Source organism: Psammomys obesus, unplaced genomic scaffold (genome assembly GCF_907164565.1).
Source record: "Psammomys obesus unplaced genomic scaffold, mPsaObe1.curated_primary_1811, whole genome shotgun sequence".
Lineage (NCBI taxonomy): Eukaryota > Metazoa > Chordata > Mammalia > Rodentia > Muridae > Psammomys > Psammomys obesus.
In genome coordinates this window covers 24,338,851-24,364,960 of record NW_026596134.1, presented here as the reverse complement: position 1 = coordinate 24,364,960, position 26,110 = coordinate 24,338,851, and the positions used below count along the sequence as shown (strand labels likewise).

At 45.2% G+C, this 26,110-nt stretch overlaps 1 protein-coding gene and 1 pseudogene across 1 annotated transcript in view; both read left to right on the top strand.

Annotated features, from left to right (window-relative positions):
* The window catches only part of Flvcr2 (FLVCR heme transporter 2), a 54,769-nt gene that overhangs the window by 3,534 nt on the left and 25,125 nt on the right, over positions 1–26,110 (top strand). The window lies entirely within an intron of this gene.
* On the top strand, positions 3,707–9,880 carry LOC129666051 (WD repeat-containing protein 73-like; annotated as a pseudogene).

Genomic DNA, 26,110 nt, shown 5'->3' with positions numbered 1-26,110 from the left:
TTCCTTCCTTCCTTCCTTCCTTCCTTCCTTCCTTCCTTCCTTCCTTCCTTCTTCCTTCCTTTGAGGTAGGGTTTCTCTGTATAGCCCTGGCTGACATGGAATTTGCTTAGACCAGGCTGGCCTCGAACTAAGAGATCTGCCTGCCTCTGCCTCCCAAGCACTGGGGTTAAAGGTGTGCATCACCACTGCCTGGTTCTCTCTTGTTATTAGTCCTAAGGCACAAACTAAACCCTTGGCCCAACCTCTAAAGGATATAATACTAGGTATGTTGTTAAAATTTAAGAGGAATAGTTATTCATTTCCCGTTCTACTCTTCTCCCCCAACAAGGTCAAGAAATGCTAAGAATTTTACACTTGAAAAATACCCTGGGGCTGGTGAGATGGTTCAGTGGGTAACGGTATCTGCTGCCAAACATACTACCCAAACTGACGACCTGAGTTGCGTTTCCTGGACTCATGTGGTGGAAAAGAGCTCCCGCAACTTATGTTCTAACCTCTGCATGTTTGCTGTGACATGCACATATCCCCCTCATGCCCCCAAATAAATACGTAAGTAAGTAAATAAATAACTATAGATAGATGGTAGATACATACACACACACACACACACACACACACACACACACACACACATACATACATACATATAATAAAAATTGTGAACCCATGCCGATTTGTGTCAGGAAGATAGCTGTTTCTTTTGATTTTTTTTTTTTTTTTTAAAGAGTTGATGCTCTGTGCTAAATTTAGCATTATCAAAAACTGTTTAGGATGCCTCATGGAGAGATCAGTGTGCTTGGTGCTCTGTGCCGTAGCCTTTTCTCCACGTCAAGCTCTGCTGCTTGGGAAGAAATAGCTACAGAACACCTGTGCTTTGCACCTTAGGAGAGACTCCATAGAAGCAAACATTCTGTAGACTTAATTCTTTGGGGCTTGCAAACTTCACTTAGGCCTTGCCCAATGTAAATCACCTTAAACCCTTCATCATTTTCAACCCATTGTGGGGGGATGGAGTGGGAAGGGGAGGCTGGGATGTCGGAGAAAGAGATTTTTCCAAAGAGTGCTGATATTTGTGAGTAGCAGAATATTGAAATGGTCATACGTGTGTTACTGTAATTTAATATGCAAACACGCTGAGGCAAGGGAGAGTTTTTAAATTACATTTTATTTATTTTGTGTATAGAGGTGTGTACATGTACCACAATGAATATATAGAGGTCAGAGGACAGTTTGCAAGAATTCTCTTTTTCCGTTATGAAGGTCCTGGGGCTAGAACCCTGCTCCTCAGGCTTGTTGGGCAGGTGCCTTGGGTGTGAGGCTGAACTGATGGTTGCTGCACATGTGATGCTTCTCATGTGATGTCACACTGGTACTGGGGATGTAACTCAGTAGTAGAGTGTGTGCTTAGCATGTGCAAGGTCCTGGGTTTGATCCCCAGCACCACAAAGGTGCCTCTTCGAGGTCGGGCTCTAAGAGAAGCTGTTGAGGTCATTTCTATGAAATACAAACATTTTCTGTTTACCTATTTGTTTGTTTGTTCTGTGACCGATTCTCGCTCTGGCACTTTGACTGACCTAGACATGTTCATATAGAGCAGGCTGACTTTTTCCCCACCAGCAAAGGACACCAGATCTCACTGTAGATGGTTATCAGCCACCCTGTGGTTGCTGGGAATTGAACTGCAGGTGTCTGGAAGAACAGCCAGAGTTCTAAACCTCTAGCTCTCCAGCCTCAACAACAGGCTGGCTTTGAATTCAGAGATCCTCCTACCTCTGCCTCCCAAGTGCTGGGATTGAAAGCATGGACCACCACACTGTCATCTTTTACTTTTTGTTGCTGTTCTTAAGATGCAAATGACTGTTTTGATCCTGGCAACTTTGATGTTTCTTTCACGAGGTGGGAACCCCGACCTCTTTATTCTTGCGTACATCATGAGGCAGCCAAGTCTCTGCTTGTATTAAACCCAAACTTCAGGTATTAGATAAGCTTTCCCTGAGTACCTCTCCTTCTGTTCTCCTTCCTTCCTCCTCTGACTCTAGGTAAAGGCTATGGAGCTGTTATCTGCCTTCACAGACTTTTTCTAGAGTTTAAAATGCACACCTAGACTCAGAAGTAACATAATAGGTCATAGCATAGATTTATTTTCAGTTTTCTGTGACATTTTTAGTATTTTCTTGGCTTGCTGGCTATAGGAAAGAGTAAAGAAGAGGTAGAGAAGTTAATGTCTGTGACACACCCAAAATACACAAAGTACAGCTGGGTGTGGTGGCTCATTCCTCTAATCCCAAGCACTGGGGAGGCCGAGGCAGGCAAATCTCTGAGTTCAAGTTCAGTCTGGTCTGCAGAGTGAGTCCGGGACAGCCAGAGCTCTTCTTACTCTTGTTACACAGAGAAACCCTGTGTAGAAAAACAACAACAACAGAATACAAAGTACTTTTCATCCATTATTTAATTTAATCTTTTCAGCTACTCCTGTGAGGTAGATAGAATTTTTTCCGTGGTTATAGGTAAGGAAATAGTAATCGCGGTTGGGTGGCTACAGGAGATTTGAACCAGTTCTGATTCTAAAGTCCAAATGTCAGTAAGCCAACACTGAAATTTCATGGAGGAAAGCCAGTGTGTTTTTTTTGGTTTTTTTTTGCTTTTTTTTTTTTTTTTTTTTTTTTTTTTTTTTTTTTTTTTTTTTTTTTGCTTTGTTTTGTTTTTTAAATCAAAATAGGGGCAGTGATGGCTTTTGCCATCAGTCTCTGCATTAGAGCGGCCCAAGGCAGATCTCTGAGTTAGAAGCCAGCCCAGTCTACAAAGTGAGTCCAGGACAGCCAGTACACACAGTGAGACCCTTTCTCAAAAACTGAAGATCAAAAACCAAACCAACCAAACAAACAAACAAAACTCGAGGGCCGGGGTACAGAATATTTGACCACCATGTATAATATGTTCTAGTTTTGATCCCTCACATGCTAGTGAGCACACACAAAGACAGAAAGTGGGAAAAGTGGGAATTGGAGGTTCTAATTTTGTTCTGTGTCTGTCTTAGTGTTTTTTTTTTATTGCTGTGTAGAAAACTGCAAAACCAAAAAGCAAGTCTGAGAGGAAAGGGTTTATTTTGCATACACTTCCAGATCATAGTCCGTCGTTGGAGGAAGTGAGGAGAGGAACTCAAGCAGGGCTGGAGCCTGGAGGCAGGAGCTGATGCAGAGGCCATGAAGGGGTGCTGCTTACTGGCTTGCTTCACAGGGCTTGTTCAGCCTGCTTTCTTAGAGAACCCAGGACCACCAGCCCAGGAATCAAACCACCCACCATGGGATGGGCCCTCCTGAATTAATCACTAATTGGGAAAATGCCTTACAGCTGGATGTCATGGGAGCATTTTCTCAACTGAGGCTCCTTACTCTCTGATGACTCTTAATTTGTGTCAAATTGACATATAACTAGCCAGTACAGTGTCTCAAGGACTTTTGATCATTGCCTTCTGCTGTGAGGGCATTTCTGCCTCGTGTGGTGTGTGTGTGTGTGTGTGTGTGTGTGTTGAAGATAGAGTCTCATTGTAAAGCCTTGCCTGACCTGGAACTCAGTATGTCCACCACTCAACTGGCCTTGAATTCAGAGACCCACCTGTTTCTGCTTCCTACGTGCCAGGATTAAAGCTCCCCGAGATTAAAGCTCCCCGCCTCTTTTAACCATAGCACAGGAACTGGACACAGCCATGAAGGTGGGCTAGAGTCCATAAGAAAGAAGCTGGAAGGGCCAGTCTTCCTGGGGGCAGGGATAACAGGCAATTGAAGACCCAAAGTGAAGCTCTTGTCTTTTGTTTTCATGGTGGACTGAGATCTGCTGTCAGTTGGGAAAAGCTGGTTACTTTTTGAGCAACACTCAGCCTTATTTCAAGGAAAACTGTTATGCCAGGTTCACGGGACCCTCAGAGACCACCAGGAGACGACTCGATGCAATTGCAAGAGAGCTTTATTACGAGAGCGATCGAACTTGGGACCCAAGTCTCACTGGCGCAGCAGTAGAGAAGTGGGACCCCGAGCTCTGAGTGAACAGGATTTTTAAAGGGAAAGTCTGTGAGCCGGGGGTTTCCATGGCAGCAAGCAGGGGGCACAAGCCTTGGCGTTACAGAATTGGGTAAAGTTTAGCAGGGCGGGGTGACCTTTTCTGAGGCACATAATCACAATGGCTAAGGCATATAATCACAATGGCTATTTTTCTAAACCATATCTGAAACATTGGGGAGAATTTTCCCACCCGATTCTCAACCGATTCCCATTGATTATTGCCAGGGAGTTTGTCTCTATTTTCTATGAAGCATTTATTCTGTTATATTTCCTGGAGGCTGTTGCTAGGAGAGTTAACTTTGTTTTCTGCCAGGTGTACATTCTGTGATATTTCCTGGTACCTGAATTCAGTTCCCAGTCAAGATCTTTATTTCAAAATGGAGTTATATTCAGGCTATCTTAAGCTCTTCAAAACCATCTGTAGTGAGGTTTTCATTGACACATTATGTATTATCTTATACATTGTTACTGTATAAGACTTAAAAGGTGTTAGGTCTCAAACTCTAGGCTAACTCAGGTGCATATCTAACATATCAAAGAGGACCCTGGCTGCCAGGTTCTCCCAGCATCCCTCAGTCCCTGTCTGTTACAAAGTGTGGCTGGCATACCGAACTCTCCAACCCAGGGACTGGGCTGCTGTTCCTCCTGCAGCTCTTCCCTTTGGAATCCAGCCATTTTGGCTATGCTGGTCTTCTTTATCTTTATTTTTACCCATTACCCTCCTGGCCTCTTGGTCTCCTGACCCTCCCCTCTTTTCCCTTGGCCCAGCTCAGAGTCCTTTCACTCTGGACTCTCCGAGATGTCCTTGCCTCTGGCTATGCTTGCCCTCACACCTACAGTACACCTCTTGCACCACTTGTAGGAGCAGTCATGTCCTCCTTTTTTACTTCGTCCTCCCCACCCCTCCCCGCCGCCATCTAAAGAGAATCCTTGTAGTAGGTAGAGTTTGAGAGCTGGGTAATAGACGATAGGGCTTAGAAGAGATCTTCCAGTTCCGCTTCAGCCCTGGATTGGGGCTGTGGCACAGACAAGGAAAGGGAGCCCGGGGCCCTGCCCCCCCTGGAGGCAGAGTAACAGGAAAGTAATTTGCTTTTAGAGGCAGGGAAAAAACGCCACACCATCACAGTTCCAGTCAAGCAGAAGTCCTCGCTGGCTATCTAGGATAACAGTGGATCATGGAACTATATAGCCTTAGAGCATCTGCAAGCCTCATATGGAACAAAATTTTCTGGTCGCCATGTTATAAATGTAAATGGCAAAAGAGATTATTAGTTTTGGTGCTAGATTTTATTTAGCACAACACATCCCAAATACTATTTAGACTTGTTGTCAATCTTATACAATTGCTAGTGTGGTATTTTACATTTTGTCCCCTGTGCTGGGGATCCAACCCAAAGCTTCATTGTTTGAGGCAAGTGCTCTACCCTTGAGCTACGTGCCTAGGCTTTACATCCACTTTGTTGCCAAGTCTTTGGAAATTCACACACTTCCTTGTGTTTCCCTGTGAGTTCTGAATGGGCCTTGCTCCACAGCCAAGCGGGCATGCGGGGGTGAACAATGATGGGAAATATTTTGTGGCAGATAAAGATGGACTCTCAGAAGTGACTTCCGCCCTGAGGAGGCTGTGCTTGCTTGACTGGCGGAGCCTGTGCTGTTAGCAGGAGAGGCTGATGGAGGCTGAGGATGACTCAGGAACCGGAGTTTTAAGGCGAGGTCAGCAAAGTCTTATTTCAAAATCTTGGCTACTTAGGTAAGGTAAAGCTGTAGGTCAGGAGATCCCGGCTTAGCACGTATTTCCTAGGTCTTACCGTCTGTGGATCTACTGAACTCAGAGGCTGGTCAAGGTCTCAGATGGAGGCCTCTGATTATCTGCTGATTGTCTTTACAATGGTCTACCACGTGCTCCCACACCTGACTGCTTTCTGGCCTCCAGCAACGCATTAGAATCTAGGATAGAGAGGGGGTGGGGGTCAGACTGTTCAAGCCTGATGGTGACTGAGAGAGGTAGATTCAGGACTGTTCTTTCTGATGGGGCCAGCGCAGTCAGTCACTGGAGTGAGCTGAGCCTACAATGGTGATGCTTGGAATGGGGTGTGGCTCCAGCCAGCACAAAGGCCAATTGTTGCTACAAAATATTAACCTAGTGTCCCTAGGCCTATTTTCCTTCCTTATTTATTTGTTTGTCTGTCTGTTTGTTTGTTTTCGTGACAAGGTTTCTCTGTGTAGACTTGGCTGTCCTGGACTCACTTTGTAGATCAGGCTGGCCTCCAAATCACAGAGATCCGCCTGCCTCTGCCTCCCCAAGTGCTGGGATTACAGGCGTGTGCCACCCCTCCTGACTCTTTCTTATTTAAAGAGAACTACAAGTACAGATTTTTCACATGAAAAATTTGGGGGAGGGATGTGAGAGTTGAAACAGTGTGTCTTCATGTACTCCAGGCTAGACTTGAACTGCGTGATACTTCTGCCATAATCTTACAAGCAAATATAATAGGTTATCATAGGAAGGGCTAGTAAGTGAAATTATCTACATTGACCATTGTCACCAGTCAGCCGTAAGAAAGCTCATCACCCGCTGGGAACCACTATGTTACTTGGTATCTCTTTGTATTGGATTTTGCCTGTTCTAGGTGCTAATGTAAATGGACTCATATTCATGGTTTTCACTGTCTGGCTTATGAAACTGATTTTTTTAAAATTTTCTTTTAAAATTTTACCTGCATGGGTGTTTTGCCTGCGTGTATGACTGTGCACCACATGCATGCTTGGGGCCTGAGAAGGCCAGAAGGGGACAACAGATACCCCGAAACTGGAGTTATAGACAGTTGTGAGCTGTCATGTTGGTGCCAGAATTGAACCCAGGTCCTCTGGAGGAGCAACCAGTGCTATTAGCCTCTGGGCCATCGTCTCTGAGATTAGTTTTAAAAGGCTGGTAATTAATTCAAAGATTCTACACTTGGTGGGTTTTGTTGGTTTATTTGACTTATTTTATTTTGTCTGTTGGTTTTATATGTAGCTGCACTGGCCTTGAACTTCAGATTTTCTTTCCTCAGCTTCCTGAGAACCAGGTTTATAGAAATGTGCCACGAGGCATAAAGTCTCCTCCCCAGTGTGTGTGTGTGTGTGTGTGTGTGTTAAATTTTCTATTTTAAAACTCTGGGCTGGGAAAATTGCTAGTCTAAGACTTTGGGAGACAGTGGCATAGAGTTGAATTTTAGTTCTGCTTTCTTCTGCTCTGAAGGCCAAATGGTCCAGCCCTCCCCAAACATGGCCATGGGGCTGGGTAGAAAGACAGATGCCCTGTGGAAACATCCTGATCAACTCTCTAGGGAGGGCCCAGAGATATATAAACAATGTTTTATAGTTTTTAATATACAAGAATACTGTTTTCAGCTGGATCCCATTTGAGGTTAGCAATAAGGAGCTTTTGTTTGAAGGGTACAGAGTCAGATATGCAGAAAGGAGTTACCTGAATGCAGCCATTCTTGTCGGGGCTGAGTTATTGTGTGTTTGCTCTGTGCTGTGTCTGGTGGGTGTCCAGTTAGAAGAAGGGGGCTTGGGTCCCTGCAGACTGAGGGGACAGGGCTAGAGAGATGGCTCAGAGCTTAAGAACACTGGCTGTTCTTCCAAAGATCCTGAGTTCAATTCCCAGCAACCACATAGTGGCTCAAAACCATCTATAATGAGATCTGGTGTCCTCTTCTGGCGTGCAGGCACACATGCAGGCAGAATACTTTATAAATAATAAGTAAACAAATCTTTAAAAAACAACAACAACAAAAAAATAGACTGAGGGGACAGGCTAGGCTTCTGAGGAGGTCTCCTAATTCTAATACCCTTAATTTTCAGAAGTCAAAGGCCAAGGGCAGTCTGATGGAATATGAGGCACATCCATTGCAAACACTCCTAACCCTGGGAGCAGACTGGAGGAGATCCAGGTTAGCCTGACTGGACCCCGCCTTCACTTTGGTCCATTGCAGACCCTGCTTTGGAGTCTGTTAATTACATGGAGTTGAGTCTTCAGGTCCTGAACCCCTGCTTCCGTCCCTATCCTATCCCATCCTATCCTACCCTAACCTGGCCTGTCTAGTTACTTCCCATCATTGATTCTGCTCTCACCAGTTTGGCTCAATAACAAATCTTTTTGAAGTGATACTATTTGCAGAATAAAAGAGGCAGTAGGAGAGAGAGATCAGAAGGATGATTCTAGGTCCTGGCTTCCCTGAAGAGACATGAAAGAAACAACTAGGAATTGGCCAAACTAACTTTCTTTATGTAAACTTTTCAAATCTGTCAGAGATCTACAGAAAGGAAGCACAACCAAGAAAATGCAGTGTTCAAGAGGTAGGATAGGAGGGTCATGAGTCTGTGTTCCTATTCTGGATCCTTCCCAGAATTGTTCCAGCCTCTAGTTTTCACTTGCAAAACTGCACACTTAATTTACAGCGTTATAACCTGTTTTAAAACAACCGCATTTGATAACATAACAATGAACAATCCAGCAAGAAACTTAAGAAAACAATCATTAATAATAATGAAAAAGGACAACAACAGAAACAACCATCAAACTTAGGGACAAGCCAAGGAAACCCTTACACGCTGAGAACTCTAAACTGTTGCTGAAGAAAACTGAGGAAGATACATAAGCAGAAAGTCATTCTGCATTTGTCAGTTGCCAAACTTCATAATGTTAAGATGGCTACTGATTGACAGTTGCTATGGAGCTCCAGGAGGCCTGGCTTGTACCAAGATTTTGGTGCATTTGACCTTCCAGGAGCCACTCGAGTCCTTGAGTGGATTGGTGAAGAAGGAGCCTTTCTTGATGGTTAGTTTGACGAAAAAAAAAGAAAAGAAAAAGAGACTCTTCATTTGATACTACCTCTCTGACTCTTTTTGAAGGAAAACCAGGGCTTATTCCCAGAGAAAGATTTCAAAGTGCACCATGGAGGATTTTCAGACAGATCTGTCTTTGACCTAAAGCATGTGCCAGATACCAGGTTGCTGGTGACCATTGGCCTTTAAGAGCGTTACATACAGGTGGTGGCAAATTGGAGAGGACAATGATGTCATTGAAGCTGTCAGTACCATTGATGTGCAGGACAAAGAGGAGAGTCTCTGGCCTCGGGTGTCTGTCTTCTCCTCTGTGGCACCTGGAATCCTCCACGGGGCACAGTCCCGTGGCCTAAGGACTGTGGCTGTAGACTCCCTGAAGATCACAGGCAGCTCAGGTACAAGTGACAGCGAGCCACTGAGCAGCCATCAGGTCCTAGATGCAGACACCTTTGCTTTCTGCATCAAAGATCGGCTGGGGCTTGTGGACACCCACCAGAAGTGGGCACCATCGGAGCCTGTCAGCCCCGGCCCTGACTCTAGTGGAGAGAGATGGTGTGCAGATGTTAGGGACAGAGGCCAAGACCCTGCACCCTGCATTGCCAGCCTTGGCTCGCATGGGCAGCTCCATCTCTTTGACCCCCAGAATCTCTGTCAGTCTGTGAGCTCAGCCCAGTGTACAGATCCAACCAACCCTGACCCAGAGCTGCTCTGGGTGACCTGGGCTCCAGGCCTAGACAACTGCTTGGCTCTTTCAGGCTTTGGCAGGACAGTGGAAATCTATGATGTCACATCATGGGATGGAGAGGAAGCCCAAGCGGAGCTCTTCACTCACAAAGGCCACACCTTCCTGGATGAAAATGAGGTTGGTTCTTACCCTGTGGTTACCACCCATACCCGGCACCCTTGCCAACCCAGAACTTAATTATCAGCAGCAAATGATGCCTCTCTGTATGTGTGAGGAGTGGGTGGACCTCCAGGCCTCCCGTTGACAGCATCAGTTTCTCTCATGGGCCTCTGAGAAGAGGAGCATTTGCTTGAGTGGCTGGTGTAGGATTCGGAGTCACCGTAGGTCTATCACAGCTGTTGGCTTCAGGCACTGACTGCCCTTCTCGTCCCTTTTTCTTCTCTGTAAAATTAGGGAAGGAGAAACTACCACCCAGGGCTGTGGGGAACGTCACAAGTAAAGTACCCGAGAGTAGTTGGTGGGGCGCACGGCCTAACACAGCCTCACCTCTCCATGTGTAAAATGGCAGTGCTGTGTTCCTATCTTCACAGTATCATGGGGAGAATCAGGAGAGCTGGAATGTGAATGTGGATGTGATCTTTTTCACAAAAGGAAGCAATGTCAAAGCCAGTAAACCCTGGGGAAAAAAGGCCAGTTAAAAACAAAAACAAGGGGGCTGCAGAGACAACTCAGCAGTTAAGAGCACTGGCTGCTCTTGCCGAGGACCTGAGTTCAATTCCCAACACCCACATGGCAGCTCACAACCATCTGTAACTCCAGTTTTTCTGACTTCCATGGTCATGTGACATTCAAATATACACACAGGCAAAACATTTGTACACATAAAATAAATAAAATTTAAAAACAAACAACAAACAAATAATACCCATGGCTATTGCTCTATGTGCTTGGAAGACTCATTTTTTGCAATCTCCCTCCAAATCCCAGTGATCTATTCTGCCAAAATCAAAGAAATCATCCAAAAGTGCATAGGGAGTTCAGCATAGCTGGAGTAATCTTGACAGGAGAACGAGGAGAGTGTCAGGGCTTCAAAACCTACTACTCAGCCATGGCAATGGAGACAGAATGTACATGATCAATGAAATTCTGAAGAGAATTCAGAAGTAAACCCCTGTGTATATGATCAAAAAAAAATTTTTTTTAAAGTGTGTGTACTGCCTATATGCAAGTGTGCCCACCAAGACCAGAGGAGGACGTTAAATCCCCTGGAATTGCAGTTATGAGCAGCCACGTGGGTTCTGGGAACCAAACTTGGGTTCTCTGCAAGAGAACCAAGAGCTCTTAACTGCTGAGCCATCTCTCTAGCCCTACTAAAAAAAAATGTTTACTGTCTGTCTGTCTGACTGCGCACACAAAATGTAGCACATATTCCTGTGGAGGACAGAGAACAACTTTCAGAAGTCAGTTCTCCCCTTCCACACCACGTGAGTTCCAGGGACTGAAATTCGGGCTTACTCAGTCTCGTTGGCAAGCAGCCTTACCCTCCGAGCTATCTCATCAGCCTCATGATCAAGAGATTATTGACCAGGGAGTCCAAGTCTTTTAATGAGGAAGAGAGCTGTGCTTTGACGATGGAGTTCAAGCGCTGAAGATGTCACTCGTGGGCACTTGTGCAATCCAAAGGGAAGGGTCAGTGTTTTCAACTGGCTGGTATTACCAAGTTCCTGAAAAGCAAGACTGAGAACCAGAGGTGTTAGCTCTGGCAAAGTTAACAGGAGTCTAGGGTTGGGGACTTCTAATACTGGTTATCAAAGCAGGTCAAACTAGAAATGAAAAGCTGGGTGTCCTGGGGTTCAAGTCCTGCAGGGCAAACTGGATTTTTCAGATGCCAAAAGAGTTCGGTCTCACGAGCCTGCCCCTCTCTGCATTGGTGTAGTGAATGCCTCCTGGGGATCTAGGGATCGCCCATACTTTCACCAACCAGATTATCAGCTGGAGTTCCCTAAGATTTAATTTGACACAACAGCTCACCGGCTAGGGAGAAAACCTGACTTAAAATTTATCAGCTTATAAAGGTTGCAATCCAGAAAGTGTTAAGAGATGTGCAGGGTCGGGCATGGGAAGAGGGAGTGTACGGAATTAGTCCTGGGCCTCGCAGGCCAACCTCCTAGCCCTTTGGTGTGTTCCTGGCCTGAAAACTGTCTGTGACTCAACATCCTAGACTCTAGAACTCTGTCTCTAGAATCTAGAGTTTTTATTCAGCTCATTCTTGAGTGCTTCTCCCTGGAGTCAGGGGAAGATGGAACAGGTAGTTCTCATTTTCCAGTAATTGCTGCTCTCAGTAAAGCTAATTGCCCCCCACCCTCTATCCAGAGGGCGTTAAGCTGTTATCTTGTTAACATAAACTCAGGTTTTGGGGAGAGACTCTTTAAAAATTACAAAAAGACATTTCTGTCATTCCGATCATTTCCATGAACTGGGACAAAGGTTAAATAATACAAGTAAACTTTGAATTCTGCTACAGGTACATCGAGTAGTCAAATTAAGAAACATCTAGAGAGAATGGTGGTTGCTGAGGAGCTGGGAGAAGGGGAAATGGGGAACCATTTATTAGTGCTGTTTCAGTTTGAGAAGAGTTAAATCATGCGACCGTTGCACAGTGAAACCAATGCGTAATATAATGGATCTGGTCTACATGCTCAGAATGGTTAAAATACTTTTTTCCCCATTGATGTTGGAGATGGAATTCAGGGCCTCCTGCCTGCTAGGGAAGAACTCTACCTCTGAGCAAAGCTCTCACCCAAAATATTAAACATTTAAACTGCGTGTTTAATCCCACCAACAGGGGAAACAGTCTACACCCGCTGTCTTCCAGCTGGTACCCTTTCTAGGGAAATTAGGGGTCCTTTTGTGGGTTCTTTTATTTTATTTTTTTCTTGAGACAGAGTCTCTCTGTGTAGCCCTGGCTTGCCTGATCTCTCTAAATTAGGGCTGGCATCGAACTCACAAAGGTCCAATAGCCTCTAGAGTGCTGGTATTAAAGGCGTGTGCAACTACTCTGGCTCTTTTTGTAGTCTCTTATTAATAAAATAATTTAGAAATAGATCCAGAAGGAAGCTTGGGTGCAATCTTTATTAGTTTTAGAGTTTTTTCTTTCTTTCTTTCTTTTTTAAGAACAAGCAAGATGCAAATCTCAACAGCTTCTCGGAATAGGGAGGTGGAGAAGAGGAAGAGAGAAAAGCCTGTCCTGTCTTTTGCAATGGAGGCTGGCCAGCAGCAGGGTAGGAGGGTCAGTAGATAGGAGGGTCAGTAGAGCGTCTGAGGAGGCATAAGGGAAGCCAGAGCACCAGGCAGGGCCTGCGCAGGTGTTGGTAGGCGAGCTGCATGGCAGGCGTGCTGACGCCCACTGGACTAGAGCGGCGGTTCTCAACCTTCCTAATGCTGCGACCCTTTAATACAGTTCCTCATGCTATGGTGATCCCCCCTAAACGTAACATTCTTTTGTTGCTACTTCACACTGTAATTTTGCTGCTGCTATGAATCGTAATGTAAATGATTTGCAGGATCTCTAATATGGCACCTGTGAAAGGGTCCTTTGACTGGCACACACACACACACACACACACACCACACACACCACACACACCACACACACCACACACACCACACACACCACACACACACACACCCGCCACACACATACCAAGGGCTGTGCCCCATAGGTTGAGAACCACTGGTTTCTAGTGGCTGCACTGAGGTGAGCTGCTTCTAACAAATTATCTCATTTCATGTTTTCAGATGAAGGTCGGGGGTGGGTAACTCCTGTCAGGATTGATGAGCCAGTCGACTCATTCTTTTTGTTTATTAGTTTTTTGTTTTGTTTTGTTTTTTTCTTGATAGGGTTTCTCTGTGTAGCCCTGGCTGTCCTGGACTCTTCTTTGTAGCCCAGACTTGCTTTGTGGCCTGGAACTCACAGGGATCTGCCTGTCTCTGCCTCCCTAGTGCAGAGATTAAGGCATGTGCAGCCACAACTGGCTAGTTGACTCATTCCTTTTTTTTTTTTTTTTTTAAGATATACTTATTATTTATACAACATTCTACCTGCACACCAGATCTTATTATAGATGGTTATGAGCCACCATGTGGTTTCTGGGAATTGAACTCAGGATCTTGGGAAGAACAGCCAGTGCTCTTAACCTCTGAGCCATCTCTCCAGCCCCTAGTTGACTCATTCTTAAAAAAAAAAAAAAAAAATGATGTAGTATTAAGTAATTTAGAATATCAGATCTCTACACAATAGAGCCAGAGTTCAGATTCCAGGTTTTTGACCCCTTTTTACCTTTGCCCTTGGTAGGCCTACACTAAGCTCATCTGCTTCCACTTTTTTTTTCTTCATATTTAAATTGAAATTTGAAGGAGTCTTACCCAAAAAAGGGGAGTTGGAGGCCAAAGCCCCTACACCCTGGGCTCCATGAACATTCCAGCCCTGAGAGCTGAGGTCTCTTTGTTTCCTGGGGCCTAATGAACTGTCCTGCAGTTTTTTGTTTTTTATCTTCCTCCTGTTTTATCACCAAGTAGAAAACTGATTGACAGGAGCCAGGGCCTTGGCCATAGGAGGTTCCTGCCTTTGGGTATGTGACTTACTAGGTTTTTACTTCCTGAAAGAAATCAAGATGATGAATTAGTGAACCTTGGAGGTGTCCATGCAAATCACAGGGAACAAGAAGTCGCTTACTCTGACCCAAATAGGAGGGACCATGGCCCAAGGACACAGATTCAGGTTGCCCTGAACAACATGTTCCCAAGGAAAGAGTTTACTCGAGCTTTTACAGTCACAGAACAAGACGGCCATAAATCAATGTATTTACCAAATTCACTGATCACTGGGACATCAGGTGGGTTGTTTACAGCAAAACCGAGACACTTCAGATGTAATCTGACAGTCTTAGTTCTGGGGGTTTGTAGAAGGTAATGATATGCTAAGCCAATACATTCCAAAGGACTTATTATTAGCCAAAAGAATGTTTGATCAGATACACAGGGTGGTGATAAACGGCCATTAACAGGACTACTGTCATTAGATAGCTCAGGATAACCTGGGCTCCTAAGGGGAACTTAGTTTACAGATGGAAAAAAAATGATCATGCCTGAGCTGTTTTCTCTACTGTTATAGAATTCATATACCTTCCGGGTGAGAGATCACTCCACAATTTAGAGATTAGGAAAGGGGAAAACTCTTTAATGATAGCATGTGACTGGTTTTGGCTAATGTACAAAAGGTAAACAGCCCCGAACAGAAAAATGTTACTAACTTTTGTAGACCGTAGACTTATACATTTTATGTACACTGTCATCCTTAAACCTCTTCTAGGTCCTGGCCTCAGGTTAGTTACACTTTGAACAATTTAAACAGAGCCAGGAGACTGCAAGTCTGGCCAGTAAGGCAGAAGGGAAATTTACACAGCAGAGATGTTGTCAGAGTTACTCTGAAGTACATCAGCGTTTTTGTCTTCCAATAGTTGTTAGCCTGGATCATTTTGCTCTTCTGGCTGAACTGTGCATTCCTTAAGGAGAGAACCTGGGGCCTTAATGGCAGACCAGGTCTTAATGACCGTCGTCACCCTGTGCTGCCTCCTTCCGCTGCCCCTAAAAGACAATAGGCACCAGGTAGTGGTGGCACCGGCTTTTAATCCCAGCACTCAGGAAGCAGGGATAGCCCTGGTCTACAGACTGTGCCAGGACAGTCAGGGATATACAGGGAAACTCTGTCTCAAAAGAAGGGGGTGGGGGTGGCGGTCATGTTTTCTGATGAGAAATGGGTTCTTGCTACCTGAAGGCTGGTTATAAGTCAGGGTTGTCTCTTGTTACGGGAAAGAACCTACTGGCCGGTCAATTCTGGTGAACAAACATTTATCCTGGCAATCCTAAACTTCACCTGTCTCCAAGAGGCCTGGTTAGTGTGCTACCTATCTTTGAATATGAATTCTATATCTTTGGTATTAACTTCTACTTTGTGTGACTTACTGTCTCCCAGGCAAGTTTATTAGTAAAATCTGTTTGAGTTTCTTCTACATCACCATGTGTCCGTGTCCTCTCGTTCACTGGAAAGAGCTATTTCATCATCGTGTACGTCATACACTGTCTTCAGTGCGGCCATCTACCCTACAACCAGCCCCATAACGGCTGCGAGTCTCAGATTCTTTTATAATCCCGAGACAGCACTGGCCAAGGCAGAAGAAGTACGTTAAAGGGGCTGCTACATGAAGAACAAGAAGCTGGCTAGCATTTGTGAGATAGGAAGAACCGAAGAAAGAGACCAGGATGGATCTCAGGAGTACTTAGCGTGCACGAGGTCCTAGGCCCAGCCCCAGCTCTGAAATGCTAAAGGCAGACCTGTAGTGATCTTATTGCCTCTATCCTCCTGATTTGTATGAATCTCAGGATGGGGAAGGACAAGGCCATAAGGCCCTACTACTAGGCACAGTACGATGCAAACAGACAACTTTTCTGGGAAGCAGACATTTGAGTTGAATCTTATTATTATTATTATTATTATTATTATTATTATTATTATTATTATTATTATTATTATTAGAGACAGGGTTTCTCTGTGTGGACTTGGCTATCCTGGACTCCCTCTGTAGACCAGGCTGGCCTTGAACTCACAGAGATCCACTTGCCTCTGCCTCCCTGAGTGCTTGAGTTGATTCTTAAGGGAAAATTTGTTTTAAAATTGTGGGGAGGGGGTCATGGGTGTGTACCTGCCTGTGCATGCGTGTGCTTACCTATGAATGCAGGTGCCTGTGGGGTCCAGAAGAGGGATAAAATTCCCTGGAGCTTGAGTCACAGGTGGTACTGAGCTTCCTGATGTGAGTGCAGGGAACCCAACTCAGGTCATCTATAAAGGCAACAAACGTTCTTAACCGCTGAACCATCTCTACGATTTCTAGAGTTGATTTGTGTGTGTGTGTGTGTGTGTGTGTGTGTGTGTGTGTGTGTGTATCTGTTTTTTTGTTGTTGTTGTTTTGTTTTGTTTTGTTTTGTTTTGTTCTCAGGGTGGGTTTCTCTGTGTAGCCCTGGCTGTCCTGGAACTCACTGTGTAGACCAGGCTGGCTTTGAACTAAGAGATTCACCTGCCTCTGGGCCTCTCTTAAAGATCTGCCTGCCTCTGCTTCCTAAATGCTGGCATTAAAGGTATGGGCCACCACCGTCCAGCTTAGACTCGATTCTTAATGAGCAAAGTAGCCAAGCCCTAGATCAGAAGGGAGACTAAGTCATTCTAGAAGCCTTCTTATCAGTGTCCTGATGTCCTCCAAAGCTTCTGAAGCTGAGGGTAGAGAGAAAGACGAAGTGTCATTTTCCCAGGCTATGGTGACAAGAACTCTTTGTGATGTGACTTGGGAGTGTCTGGGATAACAGGGATCTTCTCCACATGATATGCTGTAGCCACATGATACACTGTAGCTTCTCTCACAAACCCAAGACGCTTCTTCTGAAGGGAGGCTTCTGGGCTTATCAGGTACACACAGCTTCTTTCTGTTGCCTGATTCTCGATCTGTTTCTAGAAGTGCTTCTGGCAGATAGCCTTGCCTTGATTTAACCACCCTCCCATCTGTCAGCACTGGGCAGAGTGCAGTATGAAGGTACAGTCCCTTCAGGACCGATAAGGATCCATGAAGTCAAGGCAAAAGCGGCTCTTCCTCCTCTTCATTCTTTGTCTCCCATTTTTTGGTCAGTAGCATTTTCAAAACCTAGGCAAGCATCTTTCTTTCCTTGGTCCTGTGGAACAAGCCCCTCTTCCCTTTTCTTTGGTAAATCATTAAATAGTAAAGGGCTTGGTGCTACAGATGCTGGTGGCCCAGCTTTCTGAACCCAGCTTCTCTCTCTACGCACAGTTCAAAATGCAGCCTGGCCAAGTAGGCAAAGATTGCCGAAGGCCAACTGTTTGCGGAGAGGGATGGATGGGAAGTGAGTTGGATTTTAGTTCCTCACCAGCTTCTGAAGATCAGACGGTATGTCAGAGCATTATGATGGTGTAATGTTTCCACTGGCTCCCACCAGCTCTTGAGAGAGAAGGTGAATGTCGGTGGAGGCTGGGAGCTGCAGCCCTACGCTGCTGCCAGGAGCTCTGCTCAGTAAAGCCCGATCTGTGACCACCGCACAGAATTTCAGGAAAGAGGAATGCAAAGTTAACAAGCTTATTAAATATTTACATGGAGACAAGCGAGGTGTTGTGGTTCATGCCTGTAATCCCGGCAGCAGGGAAGCTGAGGCAGGAGGATCACTGCCTAGAGCCTAGAGTACATAGTGAATTCCAGGTCAGTCTGTGTTATAGATGAGGCCCTGTCTAAAATAAAAAGGAAATAGAGGCACATAGGCAGAAGACAGAGCATACCAAGGTATGTGTGTGGGTCTCTTAAGAGATATATTTTTAAGTAAGCTCACAGTGGCTGCATCCATATAACCATATATATACATATATGTGTGCATTTTTATCTGCACCCATGACACATGGAGGTTACAGCTCATAACCAAGACTCTGCTGAAGGTAAATGTCCAAGTTTCTCAGGTACGCACAGTTGCTTTCTGTGGCCTGATGATTCTCGATCTGTCTCCAGAGAGCTTTCCTTGACTTAACTGACTCCATCTGCACACATCAGTCAGCTGGATATATGGACTGCCTGAGACCTAACAGAATATATGTTATATATATTTGCATGTATGTATGTATGTTTGGTTGGTTGGTTTTTGTATGAGACAGGGTTTCTCTGTGTAGCCCTGGCTGTCCTGGACTCACTCTAAAGACTAGGCTGGTTTTGAACTTGGAGATCTGCCTGCCTTTGCCTCCCAAGTGCTGGGATTAATAGTATGCACCACACATAGGTTGTGTGTGTGTGTGTTATATGTTTACACAAGTATATATTATATAACATATTGTATATACATATATATGCACATATATGAAATTTGTGGCTTTCTAAGTTGCAATTCATGCAGGGTATAATTTATAATAAAGTTTGAAGATTAAGCAAATGTTAAAAATTAAAGTTTAAAAATTAAGTTGAGAATACCTGGACTGGTTTACTTACTCATCTTTAAAGAACTTCCTCTTGTGGATGAAATTATAAGGTGGTTTATGAGGTCCGTTGCTGCTTTGAACACCCTTGTTTTGAGATATCTTTATTTAGCCTGGTGGTGGTGTCACACGCCTTTAATTCCAGCACTTGAGAAGCAGAGGCAGGTGGATCTCTATGAGTTTGAGGCAGCCTACTCTACAGAGCAGTGAGTTTCAAGACAGCTAGGGCTACACAGAGAAACCCTGTTTTGAAAAACAAAAACAAAAAACAAAACAAAAAGAAAGAAAGAAAGAAAAAAAAAAGAAAGAAGGAAAGAAGAAAGGAAAAGATATTTTTATATAATCCCGCCCCGTACATATAGTACTGTAGATGAATCTAGTTTTATCTATAGTGTTGAAGTTTGATTCTCAGCCAGCAGGAAATGCAGACTAGATCCTAGAGTAAGTTCGAGCATCTCTTTCTTCTATCCTCCCTGAGTGAGCACAAGAGCTTCATTTTCAGGAGCTGCATTGGATCCATAGCACTGAGGACCCCGGGGAAAGAGCACAGACTCCATGGGAAGGTGGGGGTTGTGGGATGGGCCTTTTTTTTTTTTTGTATTTTATTTTTTTCTTATCAGTTACATTTTATTAACTCTGTATCCCAGCCGTGTCCCGATCCCTCATTCCCTCCCAGTCCCTCCCTCCCTCCCTCATCTCCACCCTGCCCCTTGCCAAGTCCACTGATAAGGGGGACCTCCTCCCCATTCATCTGATCCTGTTTTATCAGGTATCTTCAGGACTGGCTGCAAAGCTCTCCTCTGTGGCCTAACAGGACTGCTCCTCCCTTGGGGGGTGGGAAGGCCAAAGAGCCAGCCATTGAGTATTGAGTTCCTGTTAGAAATAGTCCTTGGGGATGGGCCTTTTTTTTTTTTTTTTTTTTTTTTTTTTTTTTTTTTTTTTTTTTTTTTCTCCTCCTTTTTGAGGCCATCCTGGAAATTCTGCTTTCTGTGTAAAATGTTTGGGCTGGGTCTTGAGCTGTGTTAGCAGCGAGCTCGTTAGTCACGGAACTATTTGTGTGCCCATCTTCTCTGCAGATTTCAGGGAGAGAGCAGCTCTTAGTCAAGTTTAGTGGGCCCCTTTCTGTGGAGGTATTTATTTGAGGATAGTGGCTGCCCATTGAGCAACACAACATCCTCAGACCTTTGCCCTGGACATGTTTACAGAGCCGATTTGAGCACACTGGGGGAGCCATCTGTTCTGAAGAAGTTGCAGGAGCACTGCCTTCTCTGCCTGGGACACCTACAGAAAGAGCCTTGAGGTGTCCTCCCTTGGGGCCAAGAGAGAAAAGTTTCTGCAGGGTTGACCCATGAACCTCTAGGATCAGAGCCACCTTAGGGTATGTTGTTGGAAGTAGATACCTACTTCCTGCAAGAGCAGCCCCAAGGAATTGACTTCTGTGGGGTGGAAGCCAGAATCTGTGGTTTTGGTTTTCCCCGGGAGAGAAACACAACATGAACTTTGTTAATAAGCCAGGGAAGCTGAACCCAGCTTCTGTCAGCAGCTGAGTGGAGACCTCCAGCAGGACACCTGTCCCCTCTGGGCATCAGTTCCATTGTCTGGAGCAGGAATGCTAAACTCAGAGTTGTCATGAAGGCTAAATGAGGCAATGTCTGTGGAAATGCCTGTTACCAAACGCATCCTCGGTAAACATTGGCCCCAGCTCCATCCATCTTACCCCTCTGGCCCTAACCTCCTTTCCACAGACACTTTCTGCTGTCTGGCTCGAATTGCTCAGAACATCTCAGCTACTTTCCCAGAAATCTTTTTGGGTAGTTTTGTTTTTGTTTTTGTTTTCTCCTCTCTGGTGCCCGAAGTTGGGAAACTGAGAACAGAAGTTAACAAGGGAAGCTGGCACACTTGGCCACTATCTTTTTGGGGATACGTGAGTGTGAGGTCAATGTGTCACACTTCTAGGAAGAGCTCTGCCTCATAGCATGCTGGAGAGAGCACTAGGACCCAAAAGGGTCTGAAGAAGCTATGCCTGGCGGGTGCTGGAGGGGCCGAGAACACTGTGGGGTCTACCAGTCTCCTCTACCAGTCACCGGTGCCCTGTTGCCCGAGGCTGCTGCTGCTTATCTTGCTCCTCACTACAGAAGGAACTTTTTGGAACACTTAAAAATTTTTATTTTATTTTTTAAATTTACTTTGCATCCTGGTTGTAGCCCCATTCCTCCTACCTTCCTAGTCCCACCATCCCTCCCCCCTTGCCTATTCCTCAAAATAGGGGATCTTCCTTTCCCATCCACCCCAGCTCAGCCAGTTGCATCAGGACTAAGCATGTCCACTTCCCCTGTGGCCTGGCAAGGCAGTCTGGCTAGGGGGTGGGAAGAGTGACCAAAAAAGCTAGCAAGTGAGTCTTTGTCTGATGAAGTCTCCATTTCCCTTACTAGAGGACCTACATGAAGCCTAAGCTGCCCATTTGCTACATCTTTGTAGGGCTCCTAGGTCCAGTTCATGCATGGTCTTGGTTGATGCTTCCATCTCAGCAAGCCCCTCTGGGCCCTGGTTATTTGGCTTTGTTGGTCTTAACTTGTGGAGTTCCTGTCACCTCCAGGTCCTTTTCTCTTTCCTTTCACTTTTTCACAAGACTCCCCACTCATTGCGTTCTGCATTGTCCAAGGTTTGGCTGTGAGTTTCAGCATTTGTTTTGAGCTGCTGCTGGGTAGAATCTCTGAGGGCAACTCTGACAGGCTCCTGTCCGCAAGCTTAGCAGAGTATCCTTGATGGTGTGAGGGGTTGGCTCTCTCCCATGGGGTGGGTCTTTGGTTAGGCCAGGCATTCGTTGGGTATTTCATCATTCTCTTCTCTCTCTGCTCTATCTTTATCCCTGCACATGCTGTAGGTAGGGTAAATTTGGGGTCAAAGTTTTGTGGGTGGGTTGGTGTTCCCCGCTCAATCAAAACAACTCTGAGATTCCACCAGTCAGAATGGCTAAGATCAAAATCTCAAGTAACAGCACATGCTGTCGAGGGTGTGGAGAAAGGGGAACCCTCCTCTATTGCTGGTGGGAGTGTAAACTTGTACAACCACTTTGGAAATCTGTCTGGCACTTTCTCAGAAAATAGGGACTAGCTTTACCTCAAGACCCAACTATACCACTCCTGGATGCATAACCAAAGACTCTCCACGATACCACAAGGACACTTTTTCAACTTTGTTTATAGCAGCTTTATTCATAGTAGCCAGAATCTGGACACCACCTAGATATTTCTTAACCGAAGAATGGATAAAGAAAATTGTGGCACATTTACACAATGCAAAATTACTCAGCTGTTAAAAACAACAACAACAACAAAATGATGAAATTGGCAGGCAAATGGATGGAACTAGAAAAGATCATCTTGAGTGAGGTAACCCGGACCCAGAAAGACACACATGGTATGTACTCACTTATAAGTGGATTTTAGCCATATAATACAGGATACACATACTCTGAGACACAGACCCAAAGAAGGTAAGTAACAAAGAGGATCCAAGGAAGGAGGCATAAATCTCACTTGGAAAGGGAGACAGAATAGACAGAGGTAGTGGCTGAGGAGAGGGAACAGGTTAGGAGAGGGGGTGAAGAGAGTTAAGAGCATGGAGATCAGACCTGGGGAGAGTGAGGGTGAGAGGACCGAAGGCCTGTAGAGAAGAGAGAAACTGAGGGTGGGGACATCTCTGTGACAAGCTGGAGACCTGAGTTAGGGTAGCTCCTGGGAGGATATGAGGGGGACTCAAGCAGAGACTCCTAATAGTAGAGGCCATAGAGACTGGAGAGGACACTCTCTAACTAGATTAGTCCCAGAACTTTTTTTTTTGAGACTTAACAAGGCCTGAAGAGGAATGGAGTCTGTGGGGTGTATGTGTGCAGTTTGGTCCAGTCCTCTTACTAATCTTCCTCATCTTTTTGTTTGTTCGTTTTGGTTTAGTTTTTTTGAGCCAGGATTTCCCTATGTTCTCTGTAGTTTTTTGAGCCAGGATTTCTCTGTGTTCTCTGTAGACTAGGCTGGTGTCTCAGATCTGCCTGTCTCAGCCTCTCCAGTGCTGGGATTAAAGGCATGCACCCCCCCCCCCCATTCTTGACCTTTTATGTGTCTCAGAAGCTCCCTTTACCCCCCACAAATCTTGAGAAAATTCCTTACATCATTTCCTAAATTTCTAAAGCCTTTGAAGTGGGTGCTGGAGGAGCCACAGGTGGTCAGGCCTCTTAGCCCCCACACAAGTGGAGCTGAGGTGGGGTGGGACCTGTGAAGGCTCAGGGCTCCTTTGTCTCCAGAACACTTCCTCTCCTTCATCTAGCATCTCCTTCATCACTCAGTCTTTTGTTTGCCTGTCTGTGCCATCCTGCCCCAGCCCCAGGAGACATCCTGCCTGCCTGGCAGGTGGCCTTAACACCGTTCCTTTTTTTTCCCTGTGCTTGAGGACTTTCCTCCTTGCTGATGCTTGCTTCTTTGAAGGTTTGGGAGGTGGGAGGAGGAAACAGTATGTTCTCATGGTCTGAAAGGTCACAAAACCATCCTTTGATTGACTTCATGGAGAAAATGTCGAGATGAGGCCGTCTGTCAATGTTACCTGTGTGTGTGACGACCCAGATATTCCACATAGCAGCACAGCAGGTTCTACACTTGGAATTATCCAGAATCTTTCTCATGCCTTCCTGGGCTCTGTTGCCCCTAGGTGCCTTACTGAAGTTAAACAAGTTTCTTGGGAAGGGTGCAGGCCTGGGAAGGGAATCTCTGAGGTCTAGATGTTGAACTTGACCCTGATTGACCCTGTGACTTCAGGGCAGTGTTGAAATTTCATTATGAAATGGAAGCAGAGCTTCCCAGGGGGTCTGGTACCCCATTTGGATATCAGGCCATGTAGGTAGGTCTCATTGTTATCTGAGACCAACAATGTAGGTCTCATTGTTATCTGAGGCCTGGATAATACTCGGGATGTGCAGATGTCTTAAAAGCAATGAGATACTCTGCAGATGTTGACTTTGGGTGCTCTTTCTTGAACTTAAACAAACAGAAAAGTTAAAGACTCCAGGCTTGTCCTTTGATAGGAAAGGAAAGAATACATACTTCATGTCTGTCTTATGCAGTGCATTTCTTTTTTTAGAAATCCTGTCTCAAATCCGGATTTCCCAAGTCAGCTTTTCCCAAGTCAACTCTGATCTTTTTGCTTGTAGAAACCTGCCTTAGTTAGGGTTTCATTGCTATACAAGAGACACTATGACAACAGCAACTCTTAGAAAGGAAAACATTTAAATGGAGCTGGTTTATAGTTTCAGAGGTTTAGTCCATTATCATCATGGTGGCATGCAGGCAGAAGTAGCTGAGAGTTCTATACCCAGATCAGCATGCAGCAGGAAGAGAAAGCCATACTAGGTGCAGCTTGAGGATCTGAGACCTCAAAGCCTGCCTCCAGTGACATACTTCCTTCAACAAGGCCACACCTACTCCAGCACTTCCTAATACACTTCCTAATAGTGCCCCTCCCTATGGGCCTGTGGGGGCCATTTTTATATAAATCACCACAGAAACTCTTGGAACTTTTGGGTTCCTGAATCCCTCTCATCAGTGCAGAGAGGGGGCTGCCCTTGATCTTTGCTGGCTGGGCATTCTATAGTTCCTGAAGTCCTTCAGAACCTTCTGGTTCATTTAGATTCCAGGGAGGGCACAAATGGCTGCAGAGGGCTGCTTGCTAGAGAGTAGCAAAGAGGAGTGTGTGCCTAGCAAGGTTCTTTAATCCTTTGTTAGAGATACAAGGCTTAGCTCAGAATTGGCTTTGGGCCTACCCTCAGACCCTGGAGCTCTGTAGGGACACATTTCTCCTGGAAATGAATGGGAATGGGTGGGACTGGGCAGTCTTAGTAAAGTCAGAGCTGTTTGAAGGTGTTGACTGTCTCCAGGTGTTATGGGGTATCCACTGGAGAAGACTGTACCAACACAGGTTTAAACTGACTGACAATTTCACTGAGTGTTCAAGATTCCAGTGAAGCCCTGAGCCTTTCTCAGGGTGAACTTTCAAGCAGAAAACCGTATTCTGACTTGACATACTTCAGTTAACAAGAACAGTTGGCCAGAAGCCAAACCACAAAAGCTATAAAGCAAGGTTAGTAAGTTTAGAGACTTTCCAAGAGCTATGGCCTTTGGATTAGGTCTTTGATTTCATTTTGGCAGGAGTTATTGTCAAAGCACTGAGTTTTATAGCCTGAATGGTACTTCCATCATGGAGTCACTTGTGCTAAGGTCTGGGGCCCTGTTAACATGGTAGGTCTCTTTCCTCAACTGTATGCCCTGGGTATGGCTTGACTGCCACCTGTCACCATGGGCCAGACCTTTATTTATGCAAATGATTCCCATAGCCATGGCCAGTTTTTGTCCCTTCTCTCTTATCTCTACAAATTCTACCTGCTGTTCCTGTATCTTCCCATTTGATAGCAGACCAAGTGACACATAAAAGCCAGTGGGTGTAGGCATTGTCCCCTTGCTTATCATGTGACTTTGGGAGACAAGTCAACACAGCTGTTATTTTACTGAACAACTGTTGAGTGTCAACTGCATGCCAACCCAGCTGAAGCATTGGAGATGTTGTGTGAACAGGCCCCTGCCCCCCTAGGGGGCATTTAAGGGAAGGAAGATTATCACAAGTTTCTGACATTGTGATGCTGTTATGCAATAGAGTTACCAAAAAAAAAAAAAAAAGCCTTATGTTTTAAGTAAGTTTGTGATTTCATGTGAGACCTCATCCACAGCTATTTTGGTACATGTGGTCCATGGGCCTGCACAGGCTGGACAGGCCTAGATTTAGTCCATTAGGCTTTCAGAGGGACCATGATAAAGATATTAGGTCAAGGAGGAAGGAGAGGAGATGACTTTAGTCTTGAGCATTGGGAGATGTTTTGGGGGAATGATGACCTTGAGTAGCTCCTCAAATAACCAGGCCCTATTACTGATGCTGCTCTCTTGGCATTGGGATATATATGTGTGGCTAATAGTTTTTTTGGTGTAAGGTTTAGGTCTCTTTTTTTCTTCCAGATTTTTCTGTGGGTTCTTGAGGCAGGTTAAGTCAGCTTCCTAGGGAAAAAAAAAAAGAAAAAGAAAAAAAAAAAGCTCTATGAGGCCCACCCTACTTACTTCTGGAGGTTGTATGCTCTAGGAAGAGGAACTGAGTCTTGTTCATGGTAATCAGTAAAAGCAGCAGGTCTGAGGTTAAGTGCTGGAAATGAACATTGAAAGTTATCAGCATGCAGGGCGAGACAGTCAGAGGGTAAAAGAACTTGCCAGCAAGCTTCATGTACTGAGTTCAATCCCTGATCCCTGGGACCCACATGGTGGAAGGAGAGAACTGACTCCCAGTCCCAGAGGTTGTTTTCTGACCACACATGCACTGTGACACACACACACACACACACACACACACACACACACACACACACACACA